Raw genomic sequence first — 12,745 nt, 5'->3', positions numbered from 1 at the left:
AAGGAGACACCACCTTAGGGAGAAAATCCGGCGTCGGACGGAGAACCACCTTGTCTTGGTGAAAAACCAAAAAGGGTGACTCCAAAGAGAGCGCAGCCAAATCAGAGACTCTCCTGAGAGAGGTTATGGCCACCAGAAAAACCACTTTCTGGGAAAGTCGAAACAAGGGAACCTCCCTAAGAGGCTCAAAGGGGGGTTTCTGTAAGGCCGTGAGGACCAGATTAAGGTCCCAGGGATCCAAGGGCCTCCGATAAGGAGGAATGATGTGAGATGCGCCCTGCATGAAGGTGCGCACCTGAGCCAGCCGAGCGATACGCCGCTGGAACAACACTGAAAGAGCCGAGACCTGTCCCTTGAGGGAATTGAGAGATAGTCCTAGCTGCAGACCAGACTGCAGAAAGGACAGGATGGTCGGCAAGGAAAAAGGCCAAGGAGCATGGCCGGATGAACGACACCAGGACAGGAAAATTCTCCAAGTCCTGTGGTAAATCCTGGCCGAGGAAGACTTGCTAGCCTGAGTCATAGTAGAGATGACCTCGGAAGGAATGCCTGAAGCCGTCAGGATCCAGGACTCAAGAGCCACGCCGTCAATCTGAGGGCCGCAGAATTCTGGCGGAAAAACGGACCTTGTGAGAGAAGGTCTGGGCGGTCTGGGAGACGCCACGGCAGTTCCACGGACAGACGGAGCAGGTCTGGGTACCAAGCTCGTCTGGGCCAGTCTGGAGCAATGATTATGACCCGACGGCCCTCCATCCTGATCTTGCGCAGTACTCTGGGCAAGAGAGCTAGGGGAGGAAACACGTAGGCTAGACGGAACTGGGACCAATCCTGAACCAGCGCGTCCGCTGCCAAGGCCTGAGGATCGTGGGAACGAGCCACGTAAACCGGGACCTTGTTGTTGTGCCGGGATGCCATGAGATCGACTTCCGGAGTGCCCCACTTGCGGCAGATTGACCGGAACACCGTCGGATGCAGGGCCCACTCGCCGCTGTCCACGGTTTGACGGCTGAGATAATCTGCCTCCCAGTTTTCTACGCCTGGGATGTGGACTGCGGATATGGTGGACTTGGAGTCCTCCGTCCACTGAAGGATACGTTGGACCTCCAACATTGCCAGGCGGCTGCGAGTCCCGCCCTGGTGATTGATGTAGGCAACCGCTGTCGCGTTGTCTGACTGGACTCGAATGTGCTTGCCCGCCAACAGGTGGTGAAAGGCTTCGAGAGCTAAGAGCACAGCTCTGATCTCCAGCACATTGATCGAGAGGGCTGATTCGGACGGAGTCCAAGTGCCCTGTGCTCGGTGGTGGAGAAAGACTGCTCCCCAGCCGGACAGACTGGCATCCGTGGTGAGGATCACCCAGGACGGGGTCAGGAAGGAGCGTCCCTGAGACAGAGAGAGGGGCCGAAGCCACCACTGAAGAGAGCTCCTGGTCTGAGGCGACAGAGCCACTAGCCTGTGCAAGGAAGCGGTCCGCTTGTCCCAACAGAGGAGAATGTCCAGCTGCAGGGGACGCAGATGGAACTGGGCAAAGGGAACCGCCTCCATGGAGGCTACCATTTGACCCAGCACCTGCATCAGGCGCCTGAGGGAATAACGGCGGGGCCTCAGGAGAGAGCGCACCGCCCCCAGAAGGGACTGCTGTTTGACTAAGGGCAGCTTGACAAGTGCCGGCAGAGTCTCGAATTGCATCCCAAGGTACGTGAGTTTCTGGGTCGGGACCAGAGTGGACTTTGGCAGATTGACAAGCCACCCGAACTGGACAAGCGTGGCAAGAGTGAGCGAGACACTCCGCTGACATTCTGCACTCGAGGACGCCTTGACTAGAAGGTCGTCCAGGTACGGAATCACTGCCAACCCCTGGAGGTGCAGAACCGCAACCACTGTTGCCATGACCTTGGTGAATACTCGAGGTGCCGTGGCTAGCCCGAAGGGGAGAGCCACGAATTGGAAGTGGTCCTCCCCGATTGCAAAACGGAGCCAACGCTGGTGTGAAACTGCAATTGGCACATGCAAATAGGCATCTTTGATGTCGATGGATGCAAGAAAGTCTCCCTGGGTCATTGAGGCAATGACCGATCGCAGAGATTCCATGCGAAAGTGCCGCACCTGAACATGCTTGTTGAGAAGCTTGAGATCCAGGATGGGCCGGAAGGAACCGTCCTTTTTGGGGACTAGGAAGAGGTTTGAGTAGAAACCTCTGAACCGTTCCCGAGCGGGAACCGGTACAATTACTCCGTTGGCCTGCAAGGAAGCCACGGCCTGAGAGAAGGCGGCGGCCTTGGAGCAGGGGGGAGTGGACAGAAAAAATCTGTTTGGCGGGCTGGAAGAAAATTCTATCCTGTAGCCGTGGGAGATGATATCCCGCACCCATTGGTCGGAGACGTGTTGAAACCACACGTCGCCAAAGTGGGAGAGCCTGCCACCGACTAAGGACGCTGCTGGCGCGGCCCGATAGTCAAGAGGAGGCTGCCTTGGTGGCAGCGGCTCCTCCGTTCTTCTGGGGACGAGGCTTCGAGCGCCAGTTGGGTTTTCGATCCTTAGCCGAGTTAGTGGACGAGGCTGAGGGCTTAGAGGAGGACCAGTTTGAGGAACGAAAGGACCGAAACCTCGACTGGTTCCTGCCCTGGACAGGTTTCCTGGCCTTAGTTTGTGGCAAGGAAGTACTCTTCCCGCCAGTAGCTTCCTTAATGATTTCATCCAGTTGTTCACCGAACAGTCGGGTCCCAGAAAAAGGGAGCCCGGCTAGAAACTTCTTGGAAGCAGCGTCTGCTTTCCACTCACGAAGCCACAAGATCCTGCGGATCGCGAGGGAATTAGCTGAGGCTACCGCTGTGCGGTGAGACGCCTCCAAAATGGCAGACATGGCATAGGACGAAAAAGCCGAGGCTTGGGAAGTTAAGGCCACCATTTCGGGCATAGAGTCCCTGGTAAGGGAGTGCATCTCCGCCAGGGAAGCAGAGATGGCCTGAAGGGCCCACACTGCTGCAAAAGACGGGGATAAAGAGGCCCCTGCCGCTTCATATACAGATTTGGCCAGAAGGTCAACCTGGCGGTCAGTGGAGTCCTTAAGAGAGGTGCCATCCGCCACTGACACAACTGTCCGGGCTGAGATTCTAGACACCGGAGGATCTACCTTTGGTGACTGAGCCCATTCCTTGACCACCTCTGGTGGAAAAGGAAAACGGTCATCAGAAGTACGCTTAGGAAAGCGTTTGTCAGGACAGGCCCTGGGTTTGGTCACAGTGGCCTGAAAACTGGAGTGGTTAAAAAACGTACTCCTTGCTCTCTTAGGTGAGGTAAACTGGTGTTTTTCTACCAAAGAAGCTTGTTCATCAGACACTGGTGGATTAAGGTCCAGTACGGAGTTAATGGACGCAATCAAATCGCTAACATCTGCATCACCTTCGGTATCAATGGGGTACATAGACGTAGCGTCTGAGCCCACAGTAAGGGCATCCTCCTCGCCTTGCCATTCGGCCCGTGAATCAGAGCCGTGGAACGAGGAAGGAGAAGAGTCCCTGCGTCTCCGTTTAGGAGGACGGGGTCTGGGATCAGAGGAAACAGACTCTGTGAGCTCTGTAGAGCGAGTCGGAGCAGCAGAGGCACCCTGAGAAGGGGGCTGATGCATGCTCAGCAGCGTCCGGGACAACTGTCCCATGGAGTCGGCAAAGGACTGGGAAATAGCCTTAGAAAAAGATGCTACCCAAGCCGGGGGTTCAGCCACCGGGGCTGGAGCAGCCGGAGGGACCCCTGGGGAGACTCCAGGCTGAGGCACCACCACATTAGAGCAGGCATCACAGTGTGGGTCTGTGCTCGGTTCGGGCAGTATGAGCTTACATGCAATGCATATAGAGTGCAGCCTTGCAGCCTTGCTCCTGGTGTGAGACATGCTGCTGAGGAGGATGTTCTGTAGTAGAGAATTCACTCCTTCAGAAAGCCACCAGAGAGTGCATAAAAAGTCCACAACCAGAGGTTGTGGCTTACCAGACCGTTTTGTGTGCCCTCCGGATTCCCAGCTTGGATCCCCAGACAGATAATTCACTCCTTCTGCAGTGCTGCAGCAGCCAGCGCCAACCAGTGTAAAAACGCTGAGAAAATGGTGCTGGAGTGAGGAGGGGGGGTGGGGGTTAATCCAAGAGCGGGAACCGGAGGGCTAAGGAGAAATACAGGGGAGGGAATCATCTCCTCAGAGAGGAGTGTCCTCCCCTGTGCTGAACGGCCGGTGGGCGGCGCTGCACTGCCCCCCTGCATGACTGACATGCAGGGGCAGAGAAACGAAACTAGGCCGCAGCCGAAGCCGGGGCCTAAATTTATCCATGCGGCCGACGATCAGGCACCCTCGGCGCGGTTCTCAGGAAAAAAACAGAGAACCGGCCGGAAATCACAGTAAAGGGACTTATGAAGCAGCATTGCCCAAATAACACACTCTCCCCACAATAAAATGCAGAAGGGACCCCTGAATACCGTCTCAATACTTAGCTTTTGAGACGCAGAGCCAGGTCCCTGGGGGGGGTGAGCGCTCCGTCCAGCAGGGGCCTGAAAAGGGCTGTGGATGGAGACCGGTCTCCTGCAGAGCAGTGAGAACCGTGAAGGCTCCCACTTCAAGCCAGAGCCCGTAGGGATGGTGAAGGAGCGCGGCATGGAAGGCTCCAGCCTTAAGGTCAACCTTAACAGCACCGCCGACACAGTGGGGTGAGAAGGGACATGCCGGGAGTCCGGTGGACCCGCTTTTCTTCCAAATCTTTAAATAAAAATCAAAAATCAAAAGAGGATGCATGTGTGTGTGTGACCTCCTGCACACAAAGCATTAAACTGGTTGGATTCTGTCATCCAGGGGGTGTATAGGCTCGGAGGGAGGAGCTACACTTTTTAGTGTAGTACTTTGTGTGTCCTCCGGAGGCATAAGCTATACACCCCATGGTTTGGGTCTCCCATAAGGAACGATGAAGAAATAAAGTTATGGGTGTTAGAGGATAGCAACGCAAACCAAATATATGAATATTTAAAACAAATTATGATTTTTCTTTTGATCCAAACAAACAAAAATAAAAACAACTCGGAAGAATCATGCTGTAGGTTTATACTGCACACTGAATGCAGTAAAAAGAAAAGCCCAAAAAGTAATGGCTTTTTTTCCACCCGCCATTTCACTACATTGAGGGGTTTTTTCTCCCACTTTTCAGTCATATGGTTAAGTCAATGATGTTAGTCAAAATATTAACTCGTCCCTCGCATTGTGGTCCTGCGCATGCGCACTTTGATTTGCCCTGCGCAAAGCAGATCAAAGTATTGTAGTGCGCATGCACGGGCGGTCTGTAACCTTTTCTCGCTCCTGCGCTTTCCAGTACTGTGATCTGCCCTCAGTAGGGCAGATCAAAGGGTGCCTGCGCTGAACTGCAGTGTTGGCCTGTGTGGATGACGTAGATGCGTCATCCATACTGGGCTGGGTAGAAGGAGGACGGAGATCACTGCAAAGAGTAGGAGCTGGATCGGAGAGCAGCGACACCTACTGGACCGAACTGCCCTGCAGGTGAGTACTATAAAAGTGTTTTTTACGTTCTACGAGCGACATCCATCGGTGTCATCCACATGGAGCTAGGAAGAAGGACGACGACTGCACAGGATAGAGGAAGCACTGGACCCGAGACCAGTGACTCCCATTGGACCCAATCTCCCCGCAGGTGATTATAATAAAGGTCTTTTTTACATTTTACAGAGTGGCCTGGGCTCTTATATACAGTATTCTGGAATGCTGTATATAGGAGCTCAGTGGTGGTGGCCGCAGCTTATAGGGGACAAATCTGGTGACAGGTTCCCTTTCAGGGGTTAATAAATTCATTGTAACTACAAAGTCAACAGAAAAAATACATTTCATACTTATCAACTGACCTTTGGCTTGTGCTCTCATACTCCAACGAGATAAACCTATAAGCGGGCTTTACATACTGCGATCTCGCTAGCGAGATCGCAAGCGATTGTACCCGCCCCCGTCGGTTGTGCGACACGGGCAAATCGCTGCCCGTCGCGCACAACCTCGCTTAACCCCGTCATACGTACTTACCTGCCCTGCGACATCGCTCTGGCTGGCGACCCGCCTCCTTCCTAAGGGAGCGAGTCGTGCGGCGTCACAGAGACATCACACGGCAGGCATCCAATAGAAGCGGAGGGGCGGAGATGAGCGGGACGTAAACATCCTGCCCACCTCCTTCCTTCTGCATTGCTGGTGGAGGCAGGTAAGGAGATGTTCCTCGCTCCTGCGGTGTCACACACAGCGATGTGTGCTGCCGCAGGAACGAGGACCAACATCGCTAATGAGAGGTAAATGATTTTTTGTTTTAGGACGACCTCTCCGCAGCAAACGATTTTTGCCGCTTTTGCAATCGTTTTAGGTCGCACATAAGTGTTACACGCTAAGATCTCGTTAATGACGCCGGATGTGCGTCACAAACACTGTGACCCCGACGATAATTCATTAACGATATCGTAGTGTGTAAAGCCCGCTATAGGGTATTTCACGTGCAATCATACACACAGAGCTCATCCAGAAGTCTGTATTTTTGATCTGAGTGTTATTTGTCAACGGATGGCCGCCTATAGGTGGAGCCACGCCAGTCCACTAGTTGACCAGGTGGGAGGGGCAGACTGAGGACAGAGCAGACAGGAAGACAGTAGTCAGAAGAGAAACTGCAGTGAGACAGTGCACTCAGAGAGAGTTTGTAGTCGGGTCACTGTGGTGTGTGAAGGTGGAAGTGAAGTGACGGTCTGACGCGGATTAACGGTGACCTGGTACCCAGAAGAGGTGGTTGCCGATGGAGTACGGTGGAGTACTCCCAGGAACTACGCACTGACGGGGTACAGGACCCTAGGACAGGAAAGAGCTCGAAGCTGGCCTGTTAACACCTGCACAGCGAGGGGACCATGAAGGACCTGGCTAACCCTACGAATCCAAAGACTCAGGGACCAAGGACGGCACAACCGCCAGTAACTCCATACAGGTTAGTTTCAGCTGCGCTCCACTTTATTACTATTATTGTTATTCAGAGTGACCGGATCTTGCCTGGAATCCCCAGACGCATAGCGCTGCTGCAGGCTCTGGGTGATGCACTCACAGGGAGCCCGTTATAAGGGAGAGATTACCGGATATAAAGGAAATATATCAGGATTTTAGTGGAGGCTTACTATAAGCCATTATTAGTCTATGCAGCTGTCTGCAACCTATTAGAGCGGTATTGGAGCTAGTCCAGTGTGATTAGGAATTGGACCCAGTTATATACATATGTGCATTTTTGTAAATGGATTTTTTATATTTGGAAATGAATAAAATAAAAGAATTTTACTGAGGTTATGCACCATCCCAAGTGTTTTTCTGTGGTTTCTGCAATCATTAGGTGTTATTCCTGCGGAATGTTGGTTCAAGAGTTGGACAAATGATGCAATGAATCCAAAGACTCAGTAGCAAAGGGAGAGCCGGAGACAGGACCAGAGACTACATCCCCACAGGGTTCATGCTACCGTCAGGCGGACAGAAATGGACAAACCACCGAACGGGAACCCCCCAGTTCCTCTACGCCACGGGGACCCATTTACCAGAGACAGGTGCAGGGGAAGAAGGTACCAAATCACCAAACTGGCACTGGAACGAAGGGAGGCGAAACCAGCCGGCCTCGGGCAACCAGTTATTACCAACCTGCCGTGAGTGAAACCAAAAAACTATGTGTCCAAAAACACATGAAAGAGTAAATATTGTCAAACACAATTTTATTAAGGATGTACAAAATACAAACTATTAAAAAAATGGTATACACCAAATCTGTGACACAAACTTTGGGTCACAGTGGGGCATGGGAGACAATTACAAGAAGAGATGGAAAACTCCACAGGGGTGGGTATCGGGACATCAGTATATGAATTGAAAACAGTCAGAGGGGGACACAATATACATCCCAAGCGGGTAACGTTATCGGATATACCCCCACTCTGGCTATGTTCAAAAATCAGAATGCTACCATATATAAAATATCAACCATGAGTTCCTGCGAGGATCTATCAGACCCATATATAAGTCAATATCTCAAAGGATCAAAGGTAAAAGTAACACTAATATAATATGCAGGGTGCATCAGTACATACAAGGCACAGAATGCCGCAATCAAAAAATGTCCACGGTCTAGGCCCGACGTGCGTTTCGTGTCCTTTGTCAAGGGCCACCACAGATTGTCTGTATTGTCAAAGGACAAAAACCAGTTGCACTAAACCTTAGTGTGGACTCCCTTTTTCTAACACCTATCACATCACCCATCCTCTGGGGCCCGATCCTGCTTGCGGAGGGTCTACTATCCAAGCTGCAAATAACACCAGCCCCAGTAGTGACATTCTGCAGCGGCGGCTCCATCCATATAGCCACAACACCGCAAGTGGGGTCACGTGTGAACACTAATTTAATCCCTTGTAAATATATCCCCATTACAAAAAGGGCACGGAAGCGGGCAACAGCCACCACAGTGACATCCCCCAAGAGAGACATCGCCCGGAACCAAGTACCCCATATCCCTGGGTGCTACACAGCCATATCCTGAGTACAAAGACTTGAATGTGCGCAGCACGTCCACACACTCTTATGTATGTGCAGTCAGTCATATACTCACAGGCCCCATCCGCCATCAGGCAGCTGCACAGATCGCAGGTACCGCACCATCTCCTTCTTGGTAGCGTCAGGGAGGGGCGTCTGTGTCACGTGGCATACAATCAGCAGACCTAAAGAGTATCACAGATTTACAGCAAGTAAAGTAGACGAGAGTCAGATGTAGTGATGGTGGTCATGTATCACTGACAAGTCTCACCTGGCATCAAGAACAGTGGGCCGCCATAATCCCCAGCCCAATGGCCATCCTCCGCTTGTAAGGCAGAATAAAATGTTAGTCCATTTTCTGCTCCATCCTGGGCCGTATTCGCCTTGGGTAAGTCTTTTAAAAATTCACTCTGCACGAGAAAGTAAAAGCCGCGTTATTGATGGTCAGCTTATACCGACGTATATGGATCAATAAAACGCTACGGGTCAGTGCACTGTCCGAGGGATAACGGATGTGTGAATACAGCATTAAGGGTGCTTTACATGCTGCGACATCGCTACCGATATATCGTCGCGGTCATGTCTTTAGTGACGCACAGCCGGCGCCGATAGCGACATCGCAGCGTGTGACACCAAGGAGCAACAATCAACGATCGCAAAAACGTCAAAAATCGTTGATCGTTGACACATCGCTTGTTTTCATAATATTGTTGGTGGTGCATGCCGCTGGTTGTTCGTCGCTCCTGCGGCGTCACACATTGCTATTAACTCATTTTTAAGCCAGCAATGCAAAGGTTATGTTATTGGATGAAGGCTGGGCACAGTTTTTGTTTTACATCATACTATATATTGAACAATTTGAAAGGTAAATTCCTTGAGATTTATTTTTTTAATTTTCTGCGATTTTCTGCGCGTAGCACTGAAAAACCTAATTTCATGCAATTTTGCCTTTCTATATTTGCTCCATTGTGTCTGCATTAGGCATCATAGACTTTAGGAAGACTTCCCTTTGATATTGAAATCTGGTGATTTTTTATGTATGATTTTTTTTCTAATATATGTCCACTTTTTTGCTTATATTTTAATGATTTATGACCACAAACCACAACAAAGTTTAAGGTTCCGGGTAAAAAGAGAAATCATGCAGATTTATTATGTACTCCAATTGCAAAAATGATTTTTAGTCCTAAATGTAAGTACACAAAAAATAAAATTAAAAACGTGTCCTCAAATGTGGAGAACCCCTAGTGCTGCTCTCCTGCAGTTAAAGGGAGTGTTTCACTTTCTTATACAAAAGTATCATTATTTATAAGGTTTTCAATACTGGATCTTTTCTTATCTAAACTCCTTAGAAAAATAATACAGGCTGCATGTGAATAAGTGTTAGGTACCGTGTCCAGCCCCAGCGAGTGCACCTCCAGGGCGGATTGTGGACGGTCGTCTCCCTCCACATAGCGCCAACACTGTCTGCCCTCCGTACAGGACAGGCGCCAGCGGGTGAGGTCTGTGGCTGGATGGCTCTTGTAAGGACCCCCCCTTCTGCGCAGACACCTGGGGGAAAAAAAAATTGCAAAATGACTTTCTAAGTTTAATTTTAATTATTACCATTAAAGGGGTATTCCCATCTCCAAGATCCTGCCCTAATATGTAGTAGATGTAATAATAACAATATTAGCAAATACCTCCAATTAGAAATGTAGTATAGTTCTCCTGATTATCTATGTCTCTTACCTCATGTGCAGGGCATTGCAGCTTAGGTATCCATAGTTATGACCACTTGCAACTTACTATCACTATATGAGTCTTCGTAACCATGGATACCTAAGCTGCAATGCCCTGCAAATGAGGTAAGTGACATGGCTATATCAGGAGAACTATATTGCATTTCTAATTGGAGATATTTGCTATTATTATTATTATTATTATTATTATTATTATTACACCTACAACATATTGGTATAAGATCTTGGAGATTGGGATAGTCTTTTAAGAATAACCGCAAATAATAGTGTCAGAAATACTGGACAACTGCATAAATAGCAATTCCCCTTTATACTCAGATTTGACTAGAATACAATAAAACCAGCTCAGGGCTATGAAGAACCTAAACCTGACATTACACAAGGTTATGTTGGATCGTCACCAGGCTGCTTCTCCGGTGATTGCAGGGACAGTTCCCTAATACTCACGTCCCCTCGCTCATTTCTCTGTTCTGCACCTGGTTACTGTCTACCGCTCCATCCCTTAAAACCCAAAGTGGTAACGCATTAAGACCCAGAGGATTCTAGGACTTGTAGTTCTTAAAACCTCTCAATCCAAAGCCCGAGATACGGTAAAGGACTACATTTCCCAGACAACACCGCGCCGCCAGATCCTACATCACGCTATCCTGACATGAGCAGAGACAGCAGGAGCCAATCACAGCGCTGATAGCTGTATACATGTAGGCGGGGCCATCAGCTATCAGCCAATGGGTGGTGACAAATACAGAATAGCGTGTTCCGTCAAGTGCTGTCCCCGAGTCTCTGCAGCTGTCGCTTCAGTGTGAGGTCAGCGCTGCCGGGAGGCGGAGGAGCGGAGAATAAGCTCCAGTCCTTATATTGACAAATAAAAGGAAACTGGTTTTCTGTAATATTTCTCACGACCCTCCCATTCAATTTTGTTGTGACACAAATAAAAACCCCCATTATGTCACCTGCAGCTCAAACTCTACTTACTGCTCACTAAACCTGCCAGGTGCAATATGCATCCAAGACCATGAGCAGTTCTGGGTGTATATTGCTAATCCCTGCCTAACCGTCCCTGTATACACTAGCATACAGTAGATAAAGCGAGCTTTAGAAAAAGTATTTCTAAAGATCCTTTCTGATATGCTAATGAGTGAGGGGACTAGTCCCCTGGGCGTTAGTTCCCCTGACTAGTCGGCCCCATTAGCATGTTAGCACGTCCCTGTGGGCCCCTGTAGGCGTGCTCTCATGCTAATGAATGCGCAGGATCACAGGATGATCTCACTCAACCCTCCGCTGCCATCGCGTCCGACACTGGATTTCGGCTCAGTGCACATGACCCCGCAGTGTCCATATTTCTAATCCATACCTAACTGTCCCTGTATACACTAACATAGATAAAGAGATCTTTAGAAAAAGTATTTATAAAGATCCTTTATGATATGCTAATGAGGCCAGGGACTAGTCGCAAGGGCTGTAGCTCCTGCGCTCATTCTGCTCTCTTAGCACGCCCCTGGGGGCTAACATGCTGTTGAATGGCCAGCGTCATCAGTGGTGATACGCATACCTGTGTTTGTTGTCACGGACTCAGACGCCGGGTTTAGGCTCAGTACACATGATCCGAAGTCACCGACACTTCTGGTCATATTTCTAAAGTCAGTTTATCTTATGAACATTACCCCTTCAACTAGTCACAGGGGCGGGGGCGTTAGTTTCCCTGACTAGTCGGCCCACATAGTGTGTTATCAGGCCCCTGTGGACTTGATAACATGATTTACAAGAGCCGGTGTCATTGCCAGCCCTGTACAAATCTTGCACATGCGCAGCTTTGTTCCCTCACATCACTTAACCTCTGAAGCCGGGTGTACGCGTCCCTGCATCAGAAAGGCGCACTGCACACGGGGGCAGAGATACCATTGGTGTATCCTGTGCGGCCGTACAGGGACCCAAGAGGTCTGGGGGCCCATTTATACCCCAAAAGCAGGTGCAACTTTGCATTTTTATGAGCTCTTGGGCTGCAAAGGGCCCATATATTCTTCTTGCACAAGGGCCCTCTTCTGTCTGTGATCTCTCCCGTCCAGTCCCTGGACTTGTACTTCCTGCAAAGTTATTTTCTCTGATGAAGCCCTTCTGACTCTTGAGGACATCTAGATGAATGATTGTCCTGTATAAGCAAAACTATTTTTTTTTTTTTTTAATTAAACTGAACTACAAAAGTGATTTTTAGCTTTGCATACATGCAGTTAAGTAAAAAAAAAAAAAAAAAATGTCCCCAGAGGTGGACATCCCCTTTAAATTATGTTTTTTCTGTAATGAGTTATTAAGGTGAGGCGATATTTATCAAGTTACACTTGGATACATCTGTAGTGAGATATAGTTTGGAGAACAAGTCTGGAGGGTACAAAGACTACTTTTCTGCCGTCACAGACCTCTGTGCCACATATGATAT

General features: G+C 49.6%; 1 long non-coding RNA gene across 1 annotated transcript; it reads right to left on the bottom strand.

Moving 5' to 3' along the window:
• Window positions 1-8,532: 8,532 nt before the first annotated feature.
• LOC142260609 (uncharacterized) lies at window positions 8,533-10,074 on the bottom strand. Its single transcript, XR_012728674.1, has 3 exons — window positions 9,961-10,074; window positions 8,841-8,979; window positions 8,533-8,754 (listed from the first exon to the last, which is right to left on the bottom strand). It is a non-coding gene; the product is annotated as an uncharacterized LOC142260609 (long non-coding RNA).
• Window positions 10,075-12,745: the final 2,671 nt, after the last annotated feature.

The sequence above is a fragment of the Anomaloglossus baeobatrachus genome, unplaced genomic scaffold (genome assembly GCF_048569485.1).
Source record: "Anomaloglossus baeobatrachus isolate aAnoBae1 unplaced genomic scaffold, aAnoBae1.hap1 Scaffold_139, whole genome shotgun sequence".
NCBI lineage: Eukaryota > Metazoa > Chordata > Amphibia > Anura > Aromobatidae > Anomaloglossus > Anomaloglossus baeobatrachus.
Note: the sequence above shows the minus strand (reverse complement) of the source record. Positions and strands in the feature narration are given on the sequence as shown.